At 45.2% G+C, this 22,743-nt stretch overlaps 1 long non-coding RNA gene across 4 annotated transcripts in view; it reads left to right on the top strand.

The window, feature by feature from the left end:
• The window catches only part of LOC144823144 (uncharacterized), a 683,784-nt gene that overhangs the window by 406,037 nt on the left and 255,004 nt on the right, over positions 1–22,743 (top strand). For all 4 annotated transcript variants that reach the window (XR_013608745.1, XR_013608744.1, XR_013608743.1 and 1 more), the window contains exon 5: positions 22,099–22,185. This is a non-coding gene — a long non-coding RNA (uncharacterized LOC144823144). The remainder of the gene's footprint in view (positions 1–22,098; positions 22,186–22,743) is intronic.

Genomic DNA, 22,743 nt, shown 5'->3' on the forward strand with positions numbered 1-22,743 from the left:
CAGCGTAAGGCCTACAACCTCTCGGGCCGGCCGCAACAGCAATAGAGTTCAGACTTCGTCAATAGGATAACACAGCCGTGTAGCCGACAACCCAGGGGCCCGGCGGCGAATAGAAACCAGGTGTACCACAGTTCAAACATTTCAAGTATACGATATGGCTTAGGTCTGTGATTTTGTTTTAATCAAGTAACAAAACTTTCCATGAAATTAAAAGCACGTGAAGTACAATCAATCCTTCGAAGGCAACAAAACAAACGTTCACACTTGCAGTATACTTAGCATTGGCAGTGCAGCCACCAACCCGCCCTCTACATTATAATGCCCGTCTAGCAGAAGGACGGAGGTCAGCACGTCAGGAGACACAACCACCGACATATAAATTCCAGGCCCAACCCTTAATCTGAAAGGTACTCGTCTGAGTCAACTCGCGGTGGCTCACATATATCCCCCCTGAATTTGTTCCATGCCCCCCAGATTTGCCCCCATTTTTCAGGGCATCTCCGATGGACAAATACCGCCTTCTCGGCCACCATAGCTTCATCCATGTCCCTGCACCAGTCTCTCAGCGTGGGCAGTACGTTAGAACCCCACAGTCTAGCGATATTGCGTTTTGCCACCATCATTCCCAGCATAGCCCAATCTTGCTGACGATGGGTTAGGTCTTCCGCCTCCCAAATGTTTAACAGACAGCGACGTGGGTTGGGTATCAGGGAAACAGTTGTGGTTTGGGAAATGGTTCGCATTACCGCTGCCCATTACATGGCCACACGGCTACAGTCCCAAATGGTGTGGTAGAATGTCCCTCGCTCTCCGCATCCACGGAGGCAATATTCGTGAGAGGTTCTCCCTATTTTGTGAAGGACCGTTCTGGTGTAATATGTGCGGTGAAGTACTTTCAACTGAACCAGTTTAAGTCTGGAAGGAATCGCCGATTCCCTGGGCGAGGAGAGAGCCTCTTGCCATTCCGAATTATCAAGGTCACCAACATCGTCCACCCAACAGAGGCACAATTTGGATAGCATGTCAGGGAGGTTGTTGATCAGCTTCCGATATGTGAAGGATGTTGCTTTGTGTTTGTGGGGCATATGCTCTGTCAGCAGCCTATCCTCTAGAGGAGTGGATTCTTGTAGTTTCGTTCCCACCGGGATGGTTGAGCGAAGCGCATTTCTTATTTGCATATACCTGTAATACTCTGATTGGGCCATATCGTGTTTGGTTTGTAGAAAAGTGAAGTCTACTATTTCGTGTTTCCTCCAGAGATCACCCACCACTGAAATACCTATGGCGTCCCACGCCTGGAACCCTTTACTATTACCCATGAACCCCAATCTGTCCCACAGGGGTGTCATTTGTGTAATAACGTTCGCGCACTGAAGGTGTCTATGCGCCCTGTACCAGAGTTGAACTGTGTGACGGGTCGGACCTATGAGATCAGGCGGGACGCAACGACTATATAGGTTTCTTAACAGTCCCCTGTATTCAATACCCTGCCTATCCGCTAAAAAGGCGGGTTCCGTCTGTGGGGCGTGTAGCCAGTGATTGATTTACTTAAGGTGGGCAGCCCAGTAATACAATTCAATATTAGGGAGCGCTATACCCCCATCATACCAGTCCTTTACCAATTTGCATTGCGCAATCCGTGCCGGTTTCCCGTCCCACTGAATAAACAAAAGAAATGCCCTACCTCCTCGTATCTTGATAGTGCAATTATTATAACGAGACCAAATGTCAATTAATCAAACCTGGTCAGGTACTTTTATTTATACCCATCAATCATTAATTTACTTTTTTAGAAAGTGCATGTTTTTTCTAGGCAAAGAAAGATATGTACATTTATGACATTACATTACATTACCAAACTTAAACACTTTTGACAAAAAACCTTTGACAAAAAAACATTGACAATAAAAAATCCATGAAAACTTACATCCAAATGACATAAACATTAAATATTAACAATTCATTTCCTCATAAATTGCAAGTCAAGTCCTTTTTCTTAAAATAAACAGAAAACAAAGCGAAGTTGGATCACAAGAGTAACAATATGTAAATATGTATTTCACAATATCAATGAATGGTAGAGTGACTCTTGTTGTAGTGCCGACGCGTTTCAGGTTCGAGTGACAAATTATCGAACCCTCATCAGGGCTTTGTTACTTCTCTGTGTAGGATGCAAAAAAACAATAAAGATTTATTGACAACCTATTTGCCTCAACAATACTACCAAAATGACACTCATCTTTTCTATTGGATCATTGGGGACTACCTTTATCAATAATGCTGGCGGCTTTTTCGTTGATGCCTACTGGCTAACGTTCTTCTCAATTTCAGGTTTCTGAAAGTGAATAAAACGACAACTGAATAAACAGTGTTGGCGACCTGCATGTTGTTCGCGGTCGCGGGTGTGACTCAATTTTACATACCTCTATGTGCACCGTCCGGCGCCTCTTGGGGGGAGGAGGTCGTGATAGCTGTGAAAGCAGTCCTAATTGGAAAGAAGGAATTATGTATCGGCTTATTGGCTTTTTGCGGAAAAAATAACTAATAAGTGTGCCGTTGCTCAACAACAACCATGACGTCCTCATACCTTATTAGTGTGTCACAGTTCACATTGATATGTTGGTAGTGAGTCCGGGGCTGTTGATTGTGTTCCGAACCTATCAAAAATGGAGTGTTCGTTAGGACCAATCTGGAGATGAATTTATTGTACCCCACATTGTTGATCACATTACAATGTCAACATGGAGCGAGCGTACCTGTGATTCAAACGGGTGTGATGTCTCCCTCGTTGTGTACTTCAATGGATCGGCCCGACAGGGTCTAGTGGGGTGGTTCGTCAATTATTACGCACTAAAGAAGGGGGCGGGGGTGAAAAAATGTCATGCCCTTAGTGTGTCTTGAGTGAGAGGCGGTATGCTATCAATAGTTTAAGTTAGTTCCGCTTCTTCCTACCTTGATGCAGTCATCGCTTCCTCAGCTCTAGGCTCGAAATGGCTCTCCTTTGTTTGCCAGTCTCAAGGATTATGGGACATGTAGTTTATTGACGCAAATCATGGGAACATTTTAATTACCGTTTCATGTCCTGGACATGAGGTATTCAATTAATATTACACAGGTAGCATTATATTTCAGATTGGATGGCGAGGTCGAAACCGAATTCTTGCGTATTGTTAGTCAAACGAAACCTGTGGTCAGGTTGCATCTGTTGGGAAAAACGGCACATGTAATTCCTGAACTGTTATAGCCAGTTACTGCTGCTTCCTAAAGTGGAAATCGTTGAATCCAGCCAATGCCAGTAACTCCTGCGTTTACAGCCTGGACAATTCAGTCATGCTATTCAAACCTGTCAGTGTACTGTTAAATTTGAGAATGAGATATGCCTCTTTTTTCAACACCACCTTGTCGACATCTGCAGGACGCTGAACAGTACCCATTGTAAATAGAACTGACCATTCAAAGTCATTTTCAGAATGAGGGTAAATGTGCTCTCAAGGGAATTTGTTTAGGCAAAATTTAGTTAATTGAAAACTTACTTAGTAGGATTAACCAATATATCCCATGTGAATTCAAATCATCAGCATTAAATCAAACAAACAATATAAATATAACACATGAAACACAAAGGACGAACACAAAGGTGTAATGAAAAAGAAATTTATCAAATTCAATGGTCAAAACTATAATATACAGGTAGGGTTCATTCAAGAATGTTTAGGTTTTGGAGGTACACAGACAAATTAATTGAAACAAAGACTCAACAAAACCTAAATACACCTATCTAAAATCAATATGAAACAAAGCAAGATATAGATGAGGTGAAAGTCGACGTTTCGGTCTCTTAGAAGCTACTTGAGGAGACCATCTTCAGGACAGAAGTCATATATATACTGTATAAAAAGACCAGCGTAATCTGAAAATAAAAATATTTACAGTTACAGATCATATTGACTATGTACAAATTAGTAACACCTTTGTGAACAGACAATTCAACACTAACTCACGACAAACCTATCACAAACATAAGCACATGCATATTGCATAAAATACATTATACAGATATTATTTCAAACCGTTAGGACAAAGCCTAAAATTGTGGTTCTGTCACATCCTTAGGACAAATTCCATTTATGTAGGGGAATTTGTAATCATGTAGAAAATGACCAGTTTTTTTATTTACTGAGAGGATTACTCAGGGGCCATGGAGTGAATCAATGCGTCAGCCTTAGATAAAAGATATTATGATTTCATAATATCTTTTATCTAAGGCTGACGCATTGATTCACTCCATGGCCCCTGAGTAATCTCTCGCCTATAGATATGCCAATACTTAGTGGGTTACAGTGTTGGATGTAAGATGCCAGTGAGACAATAACTGTGATAATGTTCTTTATGTAGATGTTTGGATTACATATGCCAAATTGTGTGTAAAAAATGTTGAAACATAATCCTCTCAGTAAATAAAAAAACTGGTTCATATTGATTTTAGATAGGTGTATTAAGGTTTTGTTGAGTCTTTGTTTCAATTAATTTGTCTGTGTACCTCCAAAACCTAAACATTCTTGAATGAACCCTACCTGTATATTATAGTTTTGACCATTGAATTTGATAAATTTCTTTTTCATTACACCTTTGTGTTCGTCCTTTGTGTTTCATGTGTTATATTTATATTGTTTGTTTGATTTAATGCTGATGATTTGAATTCACATGGGATATATTGGTTAATCCTACTAAGTAAGTTTTCAATTAACTAAATTTTGCCTAAACAAATTCCCTTGAGAGCACATTTACCCTCTTATCTAATTACCCAAGCCCTCAAGGGTTGATTGGGTTGCTCACTGTTTGTTTATTATTTTCAGAATGAGGCTTTTCCACATAATGCTCGACCATGGGAGCAGTTAGTACTTTGTTTTTATTCCGTGACCTGTGCTGGCTGATACGTAGATTTACTTGCTGACTCGTTTTACCAATGTAAATCTTTTTGCATGGACAGATTATCACATAAACGACATTTTTAGTCCTGCAATCCGAGAAACCAGAATGTTTCCACTTGATTCCTTGGTGTTCAAATTCATTTCCCTCAATTGTGTTTGGACACGCGACACAATTGGCGCATCTATGATGCCCATCAATCGGCTTCATATTCCATATTGCAAGGAGGTCATGCTTGGGTTTCGGCTGTGGTAGGTTGGCCCTCACTACTTGCTGCCCAATACTTTTATTCTTTTTATATGCAAAGATTGGGCGCGGGAACGGGCATTCTAACCCCTCAAGAAGATGCCAGTTTTTGAGGATGGTTTGTCTCATCTTGTGTGTGTCAGGGCCAAAAGTGGTCACGCACACCAGACGGTCTAATTCTTTCTTCTCTTTTGTTTGTAATAAACAATCCCGTGGCGTGAAGCGCGCTCTTTTGTAAGAGTGTTTGAGTAGTTTTTTGGGGTAACCCCTGTGGATCATCTCCTTGCAAAATGTCTGGGCATGGTGATCGAAGTCACTAACCTCCGTACAGTTTCTGCGAATCCGCAGCAATTGCACGTAGGGTAGATTTGCTTTTAAGTTCCTGGGATGGTGGCTTCTGTGGTGCAGGATGGTATTTTTGTCCGTTGATTTCTTATAAAGTGAAGTTTTTATGCAGCCATTCAGACAGGTCAGTTCCACGTCTAAAAAAGTCATTTTTGTGGAACTTGATTCCATGGAAAACTTAATGTCATTATGTCTCTCATTGATCCATTCGTGGAACGCCAATAGTTCCGCCTGGCTCCCCTGCCACAGGAGCCAGACGTCATCTATATAGCGCCACCAGTGTACAATGTTCTCAATGTATGGGTTGTTATTTTCAATGAATCTCATTTCATATTGTGCCATGTACAGCACTGCCATTTCTGGGGCATAAGGACACCCCATAGCCGTGCCCTTCACTTGCATATAGAAACGTTCATTGACTGAGAAATAATTCTTTTTAAGAGCTATTTCTGCCAATCGCAGGATAAAACTCGTTGGTACCCGGTGGGGTCGCTCACGCATCTCCAAGTACAGTTCAATTACTTCTAGGGCCTCTTCTTGGGGGATCTGCGTATATAAGGACGTCACGTCCATGGTCACCATTATTTGTGTGAGGGGGTCAAATGGAGTACCCTCCACCTTAGTGAGGAAATCAGAAGTGTCCCTTAGGTAAGATTTGACATTTTGGAGGAAGGGTTTCAAAAAGAAATCAACATACTTTGATATTGGCTCCAAACAGGAGTCAACACCAGAAACTATCGGCCTCCCTGGTGGTTCGGCTAGGCTCTTATGTATCTTGGGTAGAAGATATAAAATAGGAGTTCGTGGGAACTTTTTATTCATGAAATCAAACTCCTTCTGGCCTAAGAAGCCCCTTAAGGGGCTTCTTAGGCCAGAAGGAGTTTGAGGGACACTTCTGATTTCCTCACTAAGGTGGAGGGTACTCCATTTGACCCCCTCACACAAATATTGGTGACCATGGACGTGACGTCCTTATATACGCAGATCCCCCAAGAAGAGGCCCTAGAAGTAATTGAACTGTACTTGGAGATGCGTGAGCGACCCCACCGGGTACCAACGAGTTTTATCCTGCGATTGGCAGAAATAGCTCTTAAAAAGAATTATTTCTCATTCAATGAACGTTTCTATATGCAAGTGAAGGGCACGGCTATGGGGTGTCCTTATGCCCCAGAAATGGCAGTGCTGTACATGGCACAATATGAAATGAGATTAATTGAAAAAACCAACCCATACATTGAGAACATTGTACACTGGTGGCGCTATATAGATGACGTCTGGCTCCTGTGGCAGGGGAGCCAGGCGGAACTATTGGCGTTCCACGAGTGGATCAATGAGAGACATAATGACATTAAGTTTTCCATGGAATCAAGTTCCACAAAAATGACTTTAGACGTGGAACTGACCTGTCTGAATGGCTGCATAAAAACTTCACTTTATAAGAAATCAACGGACAAAAATACCATCCTGCACCACAGAAGCCACCACCCCAGGAACTTAAAAGCAAATCTACCCTACGGGCAATTGCTGCGGATTCGCAGAAACTGTACGGAGGTTAGTGACTTCGATCACCATGCCCAGACATTTTGCAAGGAGATGATCCACAGGGGTTACCCCAAAAAACTACTCAAACACTCTTACAAAAGAGCGCGCTTCACGCCACGGGATTGTTTATTACAAACAAAAGAGAAGAAAGAATTAGACCATCTGGTGTGAGTGACCACTTTTGGCCCTGACACACACAAGATGAGACAAACCATCCTCAAAAACTGGCATCTTCTTGAGGGGTTAGAATGCCCGTTCCCGCGCCCAATCTTTGCATATAAAAAGAATAAAAGTATTGGGCAGCAAGTAGTGAGGGCCAACCTACCACAGCCGAAACCCAAGCATGACCTCCTTGCAATACGGAATATGAAGTCGATTGATGGGCATCATAGATGCGGCAATTGTGTCGTGTGTCCAAACACAATTGAGGGAAATGAATTCGAACACCAAGGAATCAAGTGGAAACATTCTGGTTTCTCGAATTGCAGGACTAAAAATTTCGTTTATGTGATAATCTGTCCATGCAAAAAGATTTACATTGGTAAAACGAGTCCGCAAGTAAATCTACGTATCAGCCAGCACAGGTCACGGATTAAAAACAAAGTACTAACTGCTCCCATGGTCGAGCATTATGTGGAAAAGTCTCATTCTGAAAATGACTTTGAATGGTCAGTTCTATTTACAATGGGTACTGTTCAGCGTCCTGCAGATGTCGACAAGGTGGTGTTGAAAAAAGAGGCATATCTCATTCTCAAATTTAACAGTACACTGACAGGTTTGAATAGCATGACTGAATTGTCCAGGCTGTAAACGCAGGAGTTACTGGCATTGGCTGGATTCAACGATTTCCACTTTAGGAAGCAGCAGTAACTGGCTATAACAGTTCAGGAATTACATGTGCCGTTTTTCCCAACAGATGCAACCTGACCACAGGTTTCGTTTGACTAACAATACGCAAGAATTCGGTTTTGACCTCGCCATCCAATCTGAAATATAATGCTACCTGTGTAATAATAATTGAATACCTCATGTCCAGGACATGAAACGGTAATTAAAATGTTCCCATGATTTGGTCAATAAACTACATGTCCCATAATCCTTGAGACCGGCAAACAAAGTTTTTTTATAATCAGGCAAGATGGCCGCCGCCAGTAGCGAGGAGAGCCATTTCGAGCCTGGAGCTGAGGAAGCGATGACTGCATCAAGGTAGGAAGAAGCGGAACTAACTTAAACTATTGATAGCATACCGCCTCTCACTCAAGACACACTAAGGGCATGACATTTTTTCATTCCCCCCCTTCTTTAGTGCGTAATAATTGACGAACCACCACACTAGACCCTGCCGGGCTGATCTCTTGAAGTACACAACGAGGGAGACCTCACACCCGTTTGAATCACAGGTACGCTCGCTCCATGTTGACATTGTAATGAGATCAACGATGTGGGGTACAATAAATTCATCTCCAGATTGGTCCTAACGAACACTCCATTTTTGATAGGTTCGGAACACAATCAACAGCCCCGGACTCACTACCAACATATCAATGTGAACTATGACACACTAATAAGGTATGAGGACGTCATGGTTGTTGTTGAGCAACGGCACACTTATTAGTTATTTTTTCCGCAAAAAGCCAATAAGCCGATATATAATTCCTTCTTTCCAATTAGGACTGCTTTCACAGCTATCACGACCTCCTCCCTCCAAGAGGCGCCGGACGGTGCACATGGAGGTATGTAAAATTGAGTCACACCCGCGACCGCGAACAACATGCAGGTCGCCAACACTGTTTATTCAGTTGTCGTTTTATTCACTTTCAGAAACCTGAAATTGAGAAGAACGTTAGCCAGTAGGCATCAACGAAAAAGCCGCCAGCATTATTGATAAAGGTAGTCCCCAATGATCCAATAGAAAAGATGAGTGTCATTTTGGTAGTATTGTTGAGGCAAATAGGTTGTCAATAAAACTTTATTGTTTTTTTTGCATCCTACACAGAGAAGTAACAAAGCCCTGATGAGGGTTCGATAATTTGTCACTCGAACCTGAAACGCGTCGGCACTACAACAAGAGTCACTCTACCATTCATTGATATTGTGAAATACATATTTACATATTGTTACTTTTGTGATCCAACTTCGCTTTGTTTTCTGTTTATTTTAAGAAAAAGGATTTGACTTGCAATTTTTGAGGAAATGAATTGTTAATATTTAATGTTTGTCATTTGGATGTAAGTTTTCATGGATGTTTTTTTGTCAAATGTTTTTTTGTCAAAGGTTTTTTGTCAAAAGTGTTTAAGTTTGGTAATGTAATGTAATGTCATAAATGTACATATCTTTCTTTGCATAGAAAAAACATGCACTTTCTAAAAAAGTAAATTAATGATTGATGGGTATAAATAAAAGTACCTGACCATGTTTGATTAATTGACATTTGGTCTCGTTATAATAATTGCACTATCAAGATAAGAGGAGGTAGGGCATTTCTTTTGTTTATTCAGTATAAAACGGTCCAGCCCCCCCTCAGTCCCACTAAGGACCTAACTCCTTTTTTGTGCCAGGTTTCCCGCCCCACAGCAAAGTAGAAACTGCTGCTGCGATGGCCTTAAAGTAGGAGGAGGGGAACGGGAATGGCGTGTTCTCAAGGAGGTACAGAAAACGGGGCAATGTCATCATTTTGAACAATGCGGCTTTGGCCAGGAGAGTGAGAGGGAGGGATCGCCACACCTTCACGTCCCGATTGAACCGTTCCAGTGGGGGGTTTCAGATTTAGGGCGTGAAATTCGTCCGGGTTGAAAGAAACTTGGATTCCCAGATATTTAAAAGGGGCGTCAGTGTAAATTAACGGACAGTCCGCCAGAAGCGAGGGCGGACTGCCAGCAAGAACGTACAAGACTGATTTAGTCCAATTAATTCTATATCCCGAGACTCTCCCGAACTTCTCGCAGACATTCAGAAGTTCTAGGATCGATTTTTTTAGGGGAGGTGAGATACAGAAGGATATCGTCCGTGTAGAGAGATATCCGATCCTCCCACGACGGCGACCACCTGATGCCTTTGATGGATGGTTCCCACCGGACCCAAATCGCCAACGGTTTATGGACTAGCGTAAACAGTAAGGGGGATAACGGGCAGCCCTGCCTTGTCCCACGACCAAGCGGGAAATCTCTGGAGATGTGACCATTAGCTGCTATCTGGGCTAGGGGTCTGGTGTAGAGCAGGCGGACCCACGCGCAAAACTTGGGGCCGCAGCCCATGTGACGAAGCACTGCAAATAGGTAAGACCACTCTACGGTATCAAACGCCATAGTGGCGTCAAGTGAGAGAAGTACCGCTGGTTCCTGTATGTACTCCCGGCGAGCCATCACCGCCTGTAGACGGCGCAGATTATACGAGGTATTACGATTTGGCATAAATCCAGACTGGTCCAGGTGTACCAGAGTGGCTAGGTGGGGGGCCAAACGCTGTGCCAACAATTTGGCAAGGATCTTTGGTTCAGCGTTCAGTAAGGAGATGGGGCGGTAAGAAGTGCATGTCTCCGGTGCCTTACCAGGTTTATGGATCGGGATGATTGTGGCAAGGCGTTGATCTTTAGGGAGTTCCCCTACTTCCAGACTGTCCACAAACATTTTGAGTAAATGGGGGGCTGTTATCTGAGCAGTTTGCTTATACAGTTCTATTGGAAGTCCAGTGGGACCCAGAGCCTTGCCGGACGCCAGTGCGTCGGTCGCTTCCCGTATCTCCTCCACGGTGACGTCCGCCTCAAGCACAAGTGCTGCCTCAGGTGGGAGGCAGGGGATCGTCATTTCTTTAATATAGTCATAAGCTTCTTCTGTCGAGTACGTCGCCTGGGGGGCATATATTGTCTCAAAGTGATCAGCCAGTAGTTTGACTATGGCTCCGGGGTCCGAGATCGAACGTCCCTCAGGTAGTGTCAGCTGAGCAATCACCCTGCCTGCTTTTTAGGTCGAGCTGACCTAGCATTCAATGCGAAAGCATTGGAATGCTGTCAGCAAGACAACTAATGTTACCCGTATTTGGGAATGTGGACACGAGAGGGTGCACGAGCGCAGATTTGCTCAGATTTGACCTCGTGAGCGCGCACGGCGCCGTGCCCCTCTCGTGCCTCACATTCCCATGCGCACACAGCCAGCCCCCACACACCACACAGGCACACACGCTGCCGCCCCCCCCACCACACACACACATACAGACACACACGCATACACACGCCGCCGCCCCCTACCCCCCCTGCACGCACACCCCCCCCCCCCCGCCCCATGCATCGTGAGATCTGCCATCCCCTGAATCTCGGTACTTACTAGGTAGGCGCCGGAGCAGTCAGCGGAATCCCCACCTCTTCCTCCTCGTACTCCGGCCCGTCTAGAGTCAGGCTCCTCTGCAGCTCCGGAGGCTCCGGGTGGAGCAGGCAGTGGTGGGAAGGCGGGCCCGGCTTCAGGGGAAGGACCGAGAGTGGCTGCAAAACCGGCAGCTTCCCCCAGACCGGGGGCACATCCCCGCCAGCCTCCGCCAACATCGCAGGCAGCGGCGGTTGCAGGCCCCCAGCGTAGTAAACAGGCCCCCGCGGTGCGCACACTGAGAAGAGCAAAAGGGGAGGAGACCCACGGCGCGCGACATGGCACAGGGAGGCGGTGCGTGCCAGGCCTCCGTCGCTGCCTGGAGAGTGTGCGCATGCTCCCCAGCCTGTCGCGAGCACGCCTCCTTCTGTCTACTAGCGTGTCCCAGCCGCCGCGGTCACAGAGCAAAAGTGGTGGCAGCATCTTTTCAGAAGTGAGTCCGGTGCCGCCAATGTGAATGCCAGTCAGTAATGTATATAAAATTAAATTACCTCAGACTCGGCGTGTGGAGCGCATCACTTATGTAATGTTATTTGTTCATATTACTGACTCCAGCAGTCCGTCCGGTCCGACTCAATGTAATTATTTCAATGATGCAGATGACGCATTTCAAATTTGTTTTAGGCGCCTGCAGCGCCGTGGCGGATAGTGTTGCTAGTTGCTGTCAATGGGTGTGCCGCGGGCACAGGACACTAATTGGGCAGGGGGCTGTATTTGGTTATGTGAGGGTAGGGCTGTGAGGCAGGCAGCGTGTGCGTGTATTTTGTTCAGTATGTCTTTGTGTGTTTCGTGCAGCGAGTATATGTCCATTCTATCTGAGACCCCGTGACTTTCACTGAGTACTCACTACCGGAGTCCAGTCTGAGCACGTGGAAACCAAGTCATTGGTTAGTTGATCTCCCTGGTAAATAACGCCCTGACCTGAAGACTCTAATCCTGGCTAAGTAACGGCTCTCCATATGAGCGTGTGGTGTGATCCTGGGCAAAACCGTTGAGTCTTTTTGTGCCTCTTGGGTTCCTCCAGCTGTAAACAAAAGCAGCCCTTGAAAATGGAATTAGTGCCTAACATTCAGCGCTATACAGACCAGCATGATATTGCAGAGCTCTCCGTTAAGCCTGGAAACATTAATTTCGTGATCTGACTTGACTTGAAAGGAAGTTGCCCAGCGTTAAAAATAGAGGCGGGGGGTTCAACCAGTCTCTCCATGCGTGCCAGTGTCTGTGCCCATACGTACGTGTGACTGTGCATCTGAGTGTGCACATGTGTGTGCAGCTGCACTAGTCTATCCATACGTGTGCCTGTGCGTGCGTGCCTAAGCCGAGCCTCTAAGTCCGAAGTCTAATGCAGATTTCAAGGAGCCCCGTGATGATTACACCCTCGCCCCCCCGGAACCCTGTAACTATTAGGCAGCGCCTGGAAGGCTGAGCTGCCAAGCATTCACCAACACTTCCTCTAATGAGCACGTTTACCCTCCCCGGCCCTGCTGGGTTGTGTGAGCACATGCTGTGGGCGAGCAATACCCCCCACCCCCCCACATTAGTCATTTTTTACCTGCTCTTAATTTGTTGGCATTGAAGTTTTTATAGCGCCAACTACACCAAAACCCTCTGCTCTCAGTGTAGGTATACGTATGTGGTCACCTCTTATTTAACTCGTTTGTCTCTTCTACACCCCCTATTTTCTTCCCCAGGTGCATGGATGGGTAGCTCCTTGCAGCCCCTTACTATGAGGTCAGAGGAGGCTGCTCACTCTCTACTACTCTCTACTCTGTACTACTCTCTCTCTCTACTACTCTTTCTACTACTCTCTACTACTCACTCTTTACCACTCTCTACTACGCACTCTACTACTTTCTACTACTTACTCTCTACTACTCACTCTCTACTACTCTCTACTCACTACTCTCTCTTTACTACTCTCTACTACTCACTCTCTCCTACTCTCTCTCTACTACTCTCTACTATGTACTACTCAATGCTCTACTTCTCTCTACTACTCTATTACTTACTCTTCTCTACTACTCACTCTCTACTCACTACTACTCTCTACTATGCTCTCTTTACTACTCTCTACTACTCACTCTCTACTACTCTCTCCTACTCTCTCTACTACTCCCTACTCTGTACTACGCATGCTCTACTTCTCTCTACTACTCTCTACTACTCACTCTCCAGTGCTGGTTATTGTTAGCAGTTCAGGCAGCGCTGCACCTTTTGGGTAACACAAGTAATAATAACTTTCTTTAGAGTTTTGTGATTTAAAGGTGCTGGCACCACACCTCCTCACTGCCCCCCTCAGTGCACAATACCTCCTTACTGCCCCTCAACGCACAATACCTCCTCACTGCCCCCTCAGTGCACAATACCTCCTCACTGAACTCTCAACGCACAATACCTCCTCACTGCCCCCTCAGTGCATAATACCTCCTTACTGTCCCTCTCAGTGCACAATACATTCTCGCATTTGCAAAATTAAGCTATTGGCATTGTAAATAACAATGCCATTTATTTATCTGTTTTCAAAACCAACACCACATAAATACAAAATATTGTCATTTACAATGCCAATAGCTCTAACTTTTGCAAAGGCGAGACCGTTGCATTGTAAATGCTTGTTCTTTTTTGTCGAGCCAGGCCAGCATCTTTCCAGCCTTATCGCCCAACTCGTAGATCCTATGACGGGAGGCCTGAATTGTGGTCTGTACCATTTCCCTTTGGTATGTCATCCACTCAACGTGCCGCAGTCGGACTGCCTGAGCGGCTGCCGGGGATGGGTGGGTCTCTTGGTCAGAGATCGCATCTTTAAGAGCGTCCTCAAGGGCGCTAAGTTCTTGACGCTGAGTACGTTTATGAGCGACAATGGATGCAATTGCTTGCCCACGCATGACCGTTTTATACGCTTCCCATAGGGTACTATGGGAGCCTACGGAGCCTGTATTCTCCTGAAAGTAGTGTTTAGCAGTGTTGGAAAGGGTTTTCCTCAAAGGGGCGCTCAGCAGATAGCCCGCATGAATAGGAAAAATACGGCTTCTATGGGAACGGTGATTCGTGTATGTGAGTCGCAATGGAGAGTGATCTGAGATTCCCCTAGGACGGATGTCCGCCTCCTCAATGCCGTGCAGCTCATCACCGGACATTAGAATGTAATCTATTCGTGAGAGACAGTGATGTGTTGCTGAGTAGTAAGTGTATTGCTTATCGTAGGGATGTTTGTATCGCCAGCAGTCTGTTAGGCCAAGGGCATCCAGTAGTCCGGCGAGTCGCCCGCCTCCCCGCACTGTTGTGGTATGTGGGTGTCTATCCATCGCATGATCTAGAACGTCATTAAAGTCGCCCCCTATTACTAGCGTCGCAGTCGGTAATGACAGTAGAAAGGTCGCAAGGGCCGTGTGTGCCGTGGCATGCAGGCCAGGTGGGACATACACGGATACAAAGTTGAAAAGTTGGCCCTCCCACTGTATCGTCGCAGCTGCAAAGCGGCCCTGGGTATCAATTTTTGTCTGTTGACACACCATCGGGAAGTTCTTTCGAATAAGTATTCCTGTCCCTCTAGAGCCGGAGGAGAAATCCGCATGCGCAATGAATCTATACCCCCATCTATCCATCGCCCTTGAGGCCGAGCCCACAAGGTGAGTTTCCTGCAATAGGACTATCGCTGGGTTGCAACGTTTCAGGTATTGTAGCACTAGGCCCCGCTTCACCCTATCGCCCAATCCCCTGACATTTCATGTTAGGACTGTTAAGGTCGATGCGTGAGAGGGATGTGGTGTACGGTTCTCAGGTGTAACCGTCACGTGTACTGCCATTTAGGTGGGTGTGTAATTTCGTACAGGGCTATAGGGGACGGGTCCCGCATCGCACCTTTACCAAGGAAAGTGTCCCCTTCGAGTCGTGTAGCACGTGCCGTGTATCGTCGCATAGTACAAGAACTAAAACAATCAAACATTCCCCTTCCCCCCCTCCCTGCCTCCCTGCTGCACGGGCCTGAAACCGCCCGCCTCCCCAACTTAGCAGAGCGCGTAGTCCCAACCCAACCCATTGTACTTGCTTGCAAGGGGTAAGTAGCTCTGTGACCTCACGAGCAGCTCCAAGTGACCTCCTCCGCCTAACACGGAGTGAATTCCAAGGTTTACATAGTCAGTTTTCCGAAGAAGTTTCGATCAACGACCGTGCCTTCAGGAGTTTACTCCTCCGGATGCTCTCCGTCCTCCAGACCTGATTCTGCAAATAGGTCCTGGCTATGTCCCTGTGATGCCTGGTGATCCGTTTGAGTAGCTGCCTTTTGGTCGCGTTGACCCCTGCCATTTCGCCGTGGAGCCTCCGCGCGCCTCCAACCATCCAGCCATTCTCTTGCCGCCTCCGGGGTGTCGAAGAACCACGCCTTATGATTATCCACGACTCTCAGCCTCGCCGGGAAAAGCATGGAATAGGGTATCTCTTTGGCCCACAAAGCTTTTTTGATGTCGGTGAAAGTCTTCTGTCGCAGGCCACCTCAGCCGTATAGTCCGGGAAGAAGGCAATAGTGGAGTTCAGTATTTTAACAGGTGCAGAGACCCTGGCTGCTTGAAGTACGGCATCCCTATCACGGAAGTTAAAGAGTCTAGCCAGCACTGGTCGCGGTTGTGCCCCCGGTTTAGGCTGCCTCCCGGGGACTCTGTGCGCTCTTTCGACAGAAAAGAAATGGGAGAGGCCCTTCGGTTGCAATTTCGTCCTAATTAAGTCCTCCACATATAGATCCATCGATTGCTTGCCCTCCGACTCCGGAATGCCTAGAATCCGGACGTTGTTCCTCCGCGAGCGTCCTTCCTGATCGTCCAGTCGTTCCTGTAGTTTTCTGGTGACCGCTTCCATGCGCTCCGCAGCGAGCTGTAGTTCCGAAGTGTCTTTCACTAAGGATTTGGTGACTACTTCCACCTGCGCCACACCCTCCGTCATCTTGTAGAGATCCGCCCTCAGTAGGCCAACGTCCGTTGAGATAGATCCCACCGTCGCCTGGACGCTGGAGAGCATCTTCATCAGATCCTCTAATGTCACTTTTTTGGAGCCATCTCCCTCTGGACTTTTGTCCGTGGACGTGCGACCCTTCGGGTGTTTCACGGCGTTCTTTTCAAAGGCGTACTTCTCCAGCTTCGATTGCGCCGCAGTTTGTCAGGGTCCCCTTCCCGCCATTACGTTTGGTTGTTGCCTCGTTATTGGGCCTGCGTTCTTGTTACGCAGTATGTCTATATGTCCTCCGTTCCAGGCTGTGGGGAAGCGGTAGCAAAATGGCGTCGCCTTCCAGGGTCCTTATCCCGCCGCAAGGGGTATCAGTTTAGTGACGTATGTGAGGAAAGAGCAGTGAATTAACGGCTCCACCTCCACCTTTGTGCCAAATCCACTGGTCACCACACTTCTGGTCGCCTGCCAGCACTCACTGTCTGCTTTTCAGGCGGTATTGCCACTCAGTCGCACTGTCCACTTGAAGCCCATTCATGCACAGTCCCGGGCTCCCTGACGAATGTGGGGTAACTCTAGCGCCTGCAGCGCCGCACCAGGTGCGGCAGCGCCGGTCCCAGGGAACGCTCTGAAGGTCACTCTGCGCCCCGGTCCTGAGCCCCCGCACCAGGCAGATAGCTATATTTGTTTCCGGGGAGAGGTGGGGGCAGGCGCTGCCGCCGCGCACTGCCCGCACAGCAGCCCGCCAGTCCTCCCGATCCCGGGGCGCTCTATCGCTGGGGTTCCGGATTCCTCAGGCTTCTGTTTTAGGAGCGTTGTTCTTTCCATCTGTTGTACTTTCTCTTCGGATTCATTGATTACTGTTGATGGATAACCTCTTTTTGTGAACCTTTCTGCATATTTTTTAATGGTTTCAATGGCTTCATCCTCCGTATTAATGATCCTTTTTAACCTGATAAACTGTGAACTTGGTAGATGTTTTTTCAATGTTTGGTTTAACGTAAACATTAGTTTTAATTTTATTGCCTTCAATTAGAATGAGTACATCCAAAAAAGAGATTTTTTCTTTGTTTATCTGATATGTGAATTTAATATGTTGATGGCATTCATTGAGTTCCTGAATTTTCTCTTCTAGAATTCTTTCTTCTCCTCCTCTCCAGATTATAAAAATGTCATCAATGTACCTTTTATATGTCACCAGATTCTCACTCCATATGTTGTCATGTAAGATAAAGTCGTGTTCAAATTTGGACATAAACAGATTCGCATATGCTGGAGCTCCTGCAAAGCCCATGGATGTACCATTACATTGAGCGTAAAAAATACCATCCCATTCAAAGTAACTATGATATAATGCGAAGTGCATTAATACCAAGATGAAGATTTTATTAGCTCCTGTACAGACATTATTTAATAGAAACCATTCTATGGCTTCAAGTCCTTCTTTATGTGGGATTGATGTATAGAGGGAGAGAAGATCCACTGTACATAAACACCATTCGGTCTTTTCTTCCTCAGTTAATGTTTCCAACAAGTTTAAAAATGCTGTGGTGTCTTTAATGTGTGATGACCAAGATTGTACCATTGGTTGCAAAAAATAATCCAAGTATTGACCAATTGACCCAGAGATAGATCCGCATGCAGATACTATTGGTCTAAAAGGTGGTTGATGTAAGCTTTTGTGAATTTTCGGAAACATATAGAATTTAGGGCGCCGTGGATATTCGCTGTCCAGAAATTGATAGGTTTCATTGTTGATCCATCCCATATCTCGAGCTTTCTCTAAGATTTGTCTTAGAATTTTCTGAAATTCCATTGTGGGGTCTTTGTCTAATCTCATGGATGCCGAAATAATTTTATTTTTTATCCACTAAACGTTATATAAGAATAAATAAGGAACAGGACTAGTTCCAATTAAAAGTGCGCACATCCCTCGGATAAGGATCCTCCTGACCGAATCGATAATAACTACTTTGCAAGACTGCACTCTCCACCACTAAACTCTTCGCTACCCTACTCTGCACCACTCAACTCTATGCCACTTTAAGCTAATGCACTCTACTGCGCATCGCTCCACTCTAGGCCACTACACTTTATGACACTCTAATCTACTCTGCACCACTGCACTCCACGCCATCGCACTCTGCGCCATTTTACACCTCTGCACTCTATCCTGTACCATTGCACTTCACTCTACCCTACACCACTTCACTCTACCCTGAAACAATCTACTGTATGCGTCTGCACTCTACGCCACTCTACGCCACCAAGCACCACTCCACTCTACACCACTCCTCATCACTGCAATCCACATGGCACCACTCCACTTCACTCTACACCACCCTGCTCAACATCACTGCACTCTACACCACTTTAGTCAAAACCAATGGACTCTACGCCTCTGCACTCTATGCCAATCTACTCTGCACCACTCTACTTTATGCTACTTCACTCTAGGTCACTCAACTCCACTCTGTAACACTCCACTGTATAATGCTTTACTACATTAAACTCTACTTGCCACTCTAGTCCACTCTATGCCACTCAACTCTGTCACTCCACGACACTACTCCACTGTGCAACGCTCTACACAACTACCTCTGTGCCACTCCATGCCACTTTACTCCACTCTATACTACGACATACTATCGCACTTCACTAGTCCACTCTATGCCACACAACTCTACATCACTCCACTCTACAACACTCTTCTCCACTCTGAGCCATTCCACTCAACTACACTACCCCATTCTATGCCACTCCACTCTACGACAATCTACTCCCTTCTACACAACACCTCTACACTACTCTATTCTGTTCTACACCACTCAACAACACTGTATGCCTTTCCACTCAACTCTTCAACACTCTACTCCCTTCCACTCTACAACTCTCTACTCCCTCCACAACACTCTCTGCCAGGGTTCTTCAAAGTCGGTCCTGGAGGACTGGATCCATGCCAGATTTTTAAGAAAACTACATTTATTTGAATGGGGATATGCTGAAAATCTGGCATGGCTCCGGTCCTCCAGGACAGACTTTGGAGAACCCTGCTCTATGCCACTCCACTCCACTCTCCTTAATGCCACTAACTTTTAAGTTTGCTGAACAGCAGCCACACTGGTGTACAACATGGCTAAAACATTTTGGCAAAGCCAATAGCTCTTGCATAGGCGAGACCGATTGGCTTTGCCAGTGCTTGTTAGTACATGTTAGTAATCCCGAGTGTTGGCCCTGGACAGCCTGAAGGGCAGGGTGCAGTGTATTTTAAAAGCTGGACATGTATTTTTTAGTTTCGTATGTCCCGGTAGTGAAACACTCCTAAATTTGTTTTTCGCTACTGCAAGGCCTGCCTCTCCCGTCGGATAACATTGGTGTTACCTTATTACATGTAATAAGTGATAATTTCGAAATGGGAGCAGGTACCGAGTTCATGTTTGGTATCTTTGGAATTGTAATGAAAAATGTTCTCTCACACTAGAGTCGGATTTTAAATTACAATTTTGAAAATGCCACTTTTAGGAAGTTGACGTGTGTGTACAGAGCGGTAATGCACTCACAAATTTAAGCTGGTCTCAATTACTCAAAAGTGCTCTAGTTGGTGTGCTGATTCTGAAGTGGATCTACCTGGCCACAAATTCAGAAAGAACAAAAAAACTAGGACAGCCTGTCCTAGACAGAATCTGCACTACCTTTGTTCACTCCTGCCGAGTGATAACTAATTAACCATAATTAATTGGATCATCCATACACAATATAACAAGTTTACAGTTCGTCTAAAGTTGCAAAAACAATTTAAACCGATATATAAGAAAACTATTCTTCCAGCGTTGTGTGTTGCTTCTTTTATTCAAAAGCACTGTAATTTGAACTGCTGAAATTTCCAAATAGCGTGGATATACAAGCTTGTCAGTGGCAAATCCCAATGCATTTCGGGTGCTACTAGCACCCTTCTTCGGGGAAATCTAAAAAAACATATGGCAAAATCAATGTGGATGCTCCATATCAATGAAAAGAGACTTAGCAATCATCCGGGGGATTCGTGATACATGCGAGGTCCATATCCGGTATAGTTAAAAAGAATAAGAGTGTCAAGAATCAAGAGGCTGAAACATGGCTTTGAGTGATGCAAAACAACTATCTAAAAAACTCTCTAAAAAATGTGCAGTTTCATCATGCATGTCCGAGCAAGGACTCAGAAGTTGATATCATTACTTATTTTTCTACGTTGGTGAGGGATTTTTCTTGTGTTCTGTTTTCACTTTATTACTGTTTGAAATGCTGCATAAATACTTTACACATTGCCTCTAAGTTAAGCCTGACTGTTCTGTGCCAAGCTACCAGAGGGTTGAGCCTAGATTAATTTAGGGTTTGCTTGTGCCTCACCCTATCAATGATTGTGGTTGCTGCTGGAGTAGGGTATCAACCCTCAACCAGTAACCCAATTTCTCACAGGCTCTCACCACAGCGATGATACCTGCTCCTGGGCTTAGGGATTATCACTTCTGGGTTCAGCACACCTATACATTCACAGGCTGGAGACATCTGCTCCTGGACTTTAGGGGATTATAACTCCTGGATTCAGGACACAGACTGCTGCTCCTGCGCTTCAGGGGATTTTCTCTCCTGGGTACAGGCCACAGGGTGGAGATAGTTACTCCTAGGATTATAGGATTTCACTCCGGAGTACAGCACACCTATACTTTCACAGGGGGAGATAGATTAATGACAATAACTTTTGTGATTCAAAGGGTCCTCCCTGTCTCAGTCTGATACAATCTCTGTATCATCATATGATATCGTACACCAATTAGCTACTTTTTCCTTTCTTAAAGGGACAGGTATAAAACATATGTTGCACTCCTGGAAATTTGAGGGACACTGATAAAATAAACAACTCAATAGCAATGGGACAGTTTGCTATGACTGAAAGAATCCACTACATTATTGGTCACTGGAGGGCTCTAACCATAGTCTATTCTTCATGTCTCTAATAGTCACATACTCTGAACAATGACATCTTATAATGTCAGTGACATAAAGGATGAACATAACACAGTCCATTTTGGCAAATCGCACTACTAGACACTGATAATGACAATCCCATAAAGGAGAACTGAAACGCAGCACAAAAGGGCAGATCTTCAACTCACTTCACTCATTCTCTATACTTGCTACCTCCCTCAGAGCCATAAGGTCTCAGAGTTGAACGACCTCCTGCCACAGCTATCATAGGACACCAGACCGAGAACTTAAATTACAGACATAATGGAATCTGCAAAGCTAATCAGAGCTGTCAGCATATCACAAAAGTATAAAATGCTCCTCTGTTTCGCACAATCCTTCTAAGTGCTGTATCCCTTAACACGGTCATCACACCTTGGTGCTAATCATTCATGATATGAAAACGCTTCCCGTATAGGTTCAAAACAAAGTTAACAGTCTCCCAACCATACACACGCGTGATGTAGCTTACTATTCATGTAAATAAGTGGTTCAGTACCCCACATATGGGCAGTAAGTGCTATATAAAAGCTACAATACATTATTTTACATATTTTTAAATTTCTGTGTATGTGCGTCTATTATGCATCCGTTTGTATAACATGCTTTCTTTGGTTATCCCCAATATTTACAGTTTATTTTTAACATTCATTTTATTCACATAATTAAAAAAAATACAGTGTGAAGTATAAGGGTATCTGCAATGTCTAAAGTTGTATGACCTTTTTTATTTTGTTTGTAGGTGTCATGCTTTATGCTGGTAGTGTTATTCTCGCACTCAATTGATTTGCACATGATTCGATTGCAGTACCTGTGATGGCCATGTGAGGTATTTGACTTCTTCCAATGCTTGTTTGCAATATAGCTAAATGTACTTTTCTGTTTTACTACAGTTGTAGATGTAGTGAATTGCTAATGAGTTAATCTTTTGTAGGTTTCTTTTTGTATTAACATGTCCTTGCTGCACCCTCGCCGTAATGTCCCTTTCCCTGATCCCTTTCCATTAGATTTTTCCCATTTACCAGCAACTCCCCCTTTCCACTCCTGCATTTACTCCTAAAATGTATACATGCATGTAAAGAGTTCTTTACACTCATGGAGACAATTGCGCACATGAGGGACAGCACAGTAGTTGGTGTAGATCTCCACCCATACCTACATGAATTGCATGTATGAGTAAAATAATTTGGGGCTGATATTAGGCATTGGTGTGCTGGGCCCACGCCTGGGGCGCCAACCTTCAGAGTGGCTCAGGAGATGTCTCCATACATGTTGTGAAGCAGTGTTTCATGGCAGGGGGCCTGGGGTGTAGTAAGGAGGAAGGTAGTTTGGGCAAAGGGAAGGATACAGAGGACCAGGGCAACAAAGGAGGTAAGAAAGATGGCCT

The sequence above is a fragment of the Lissotriton helveticus genome, chromosome 3_1 (assembly GCF_964261635.1).
Source record: "Lissotriton helveticus chromosome 3_1, aLisHel1.1, whole genome shotgun sequence".
NCBI classification, from domain to species: domain Eukaryota; kingdom Metazoa; phylum Chordata; class Amphibia; order Caudata; family Salamandridae; genus Lissotriton; species Lissotriton helveticus.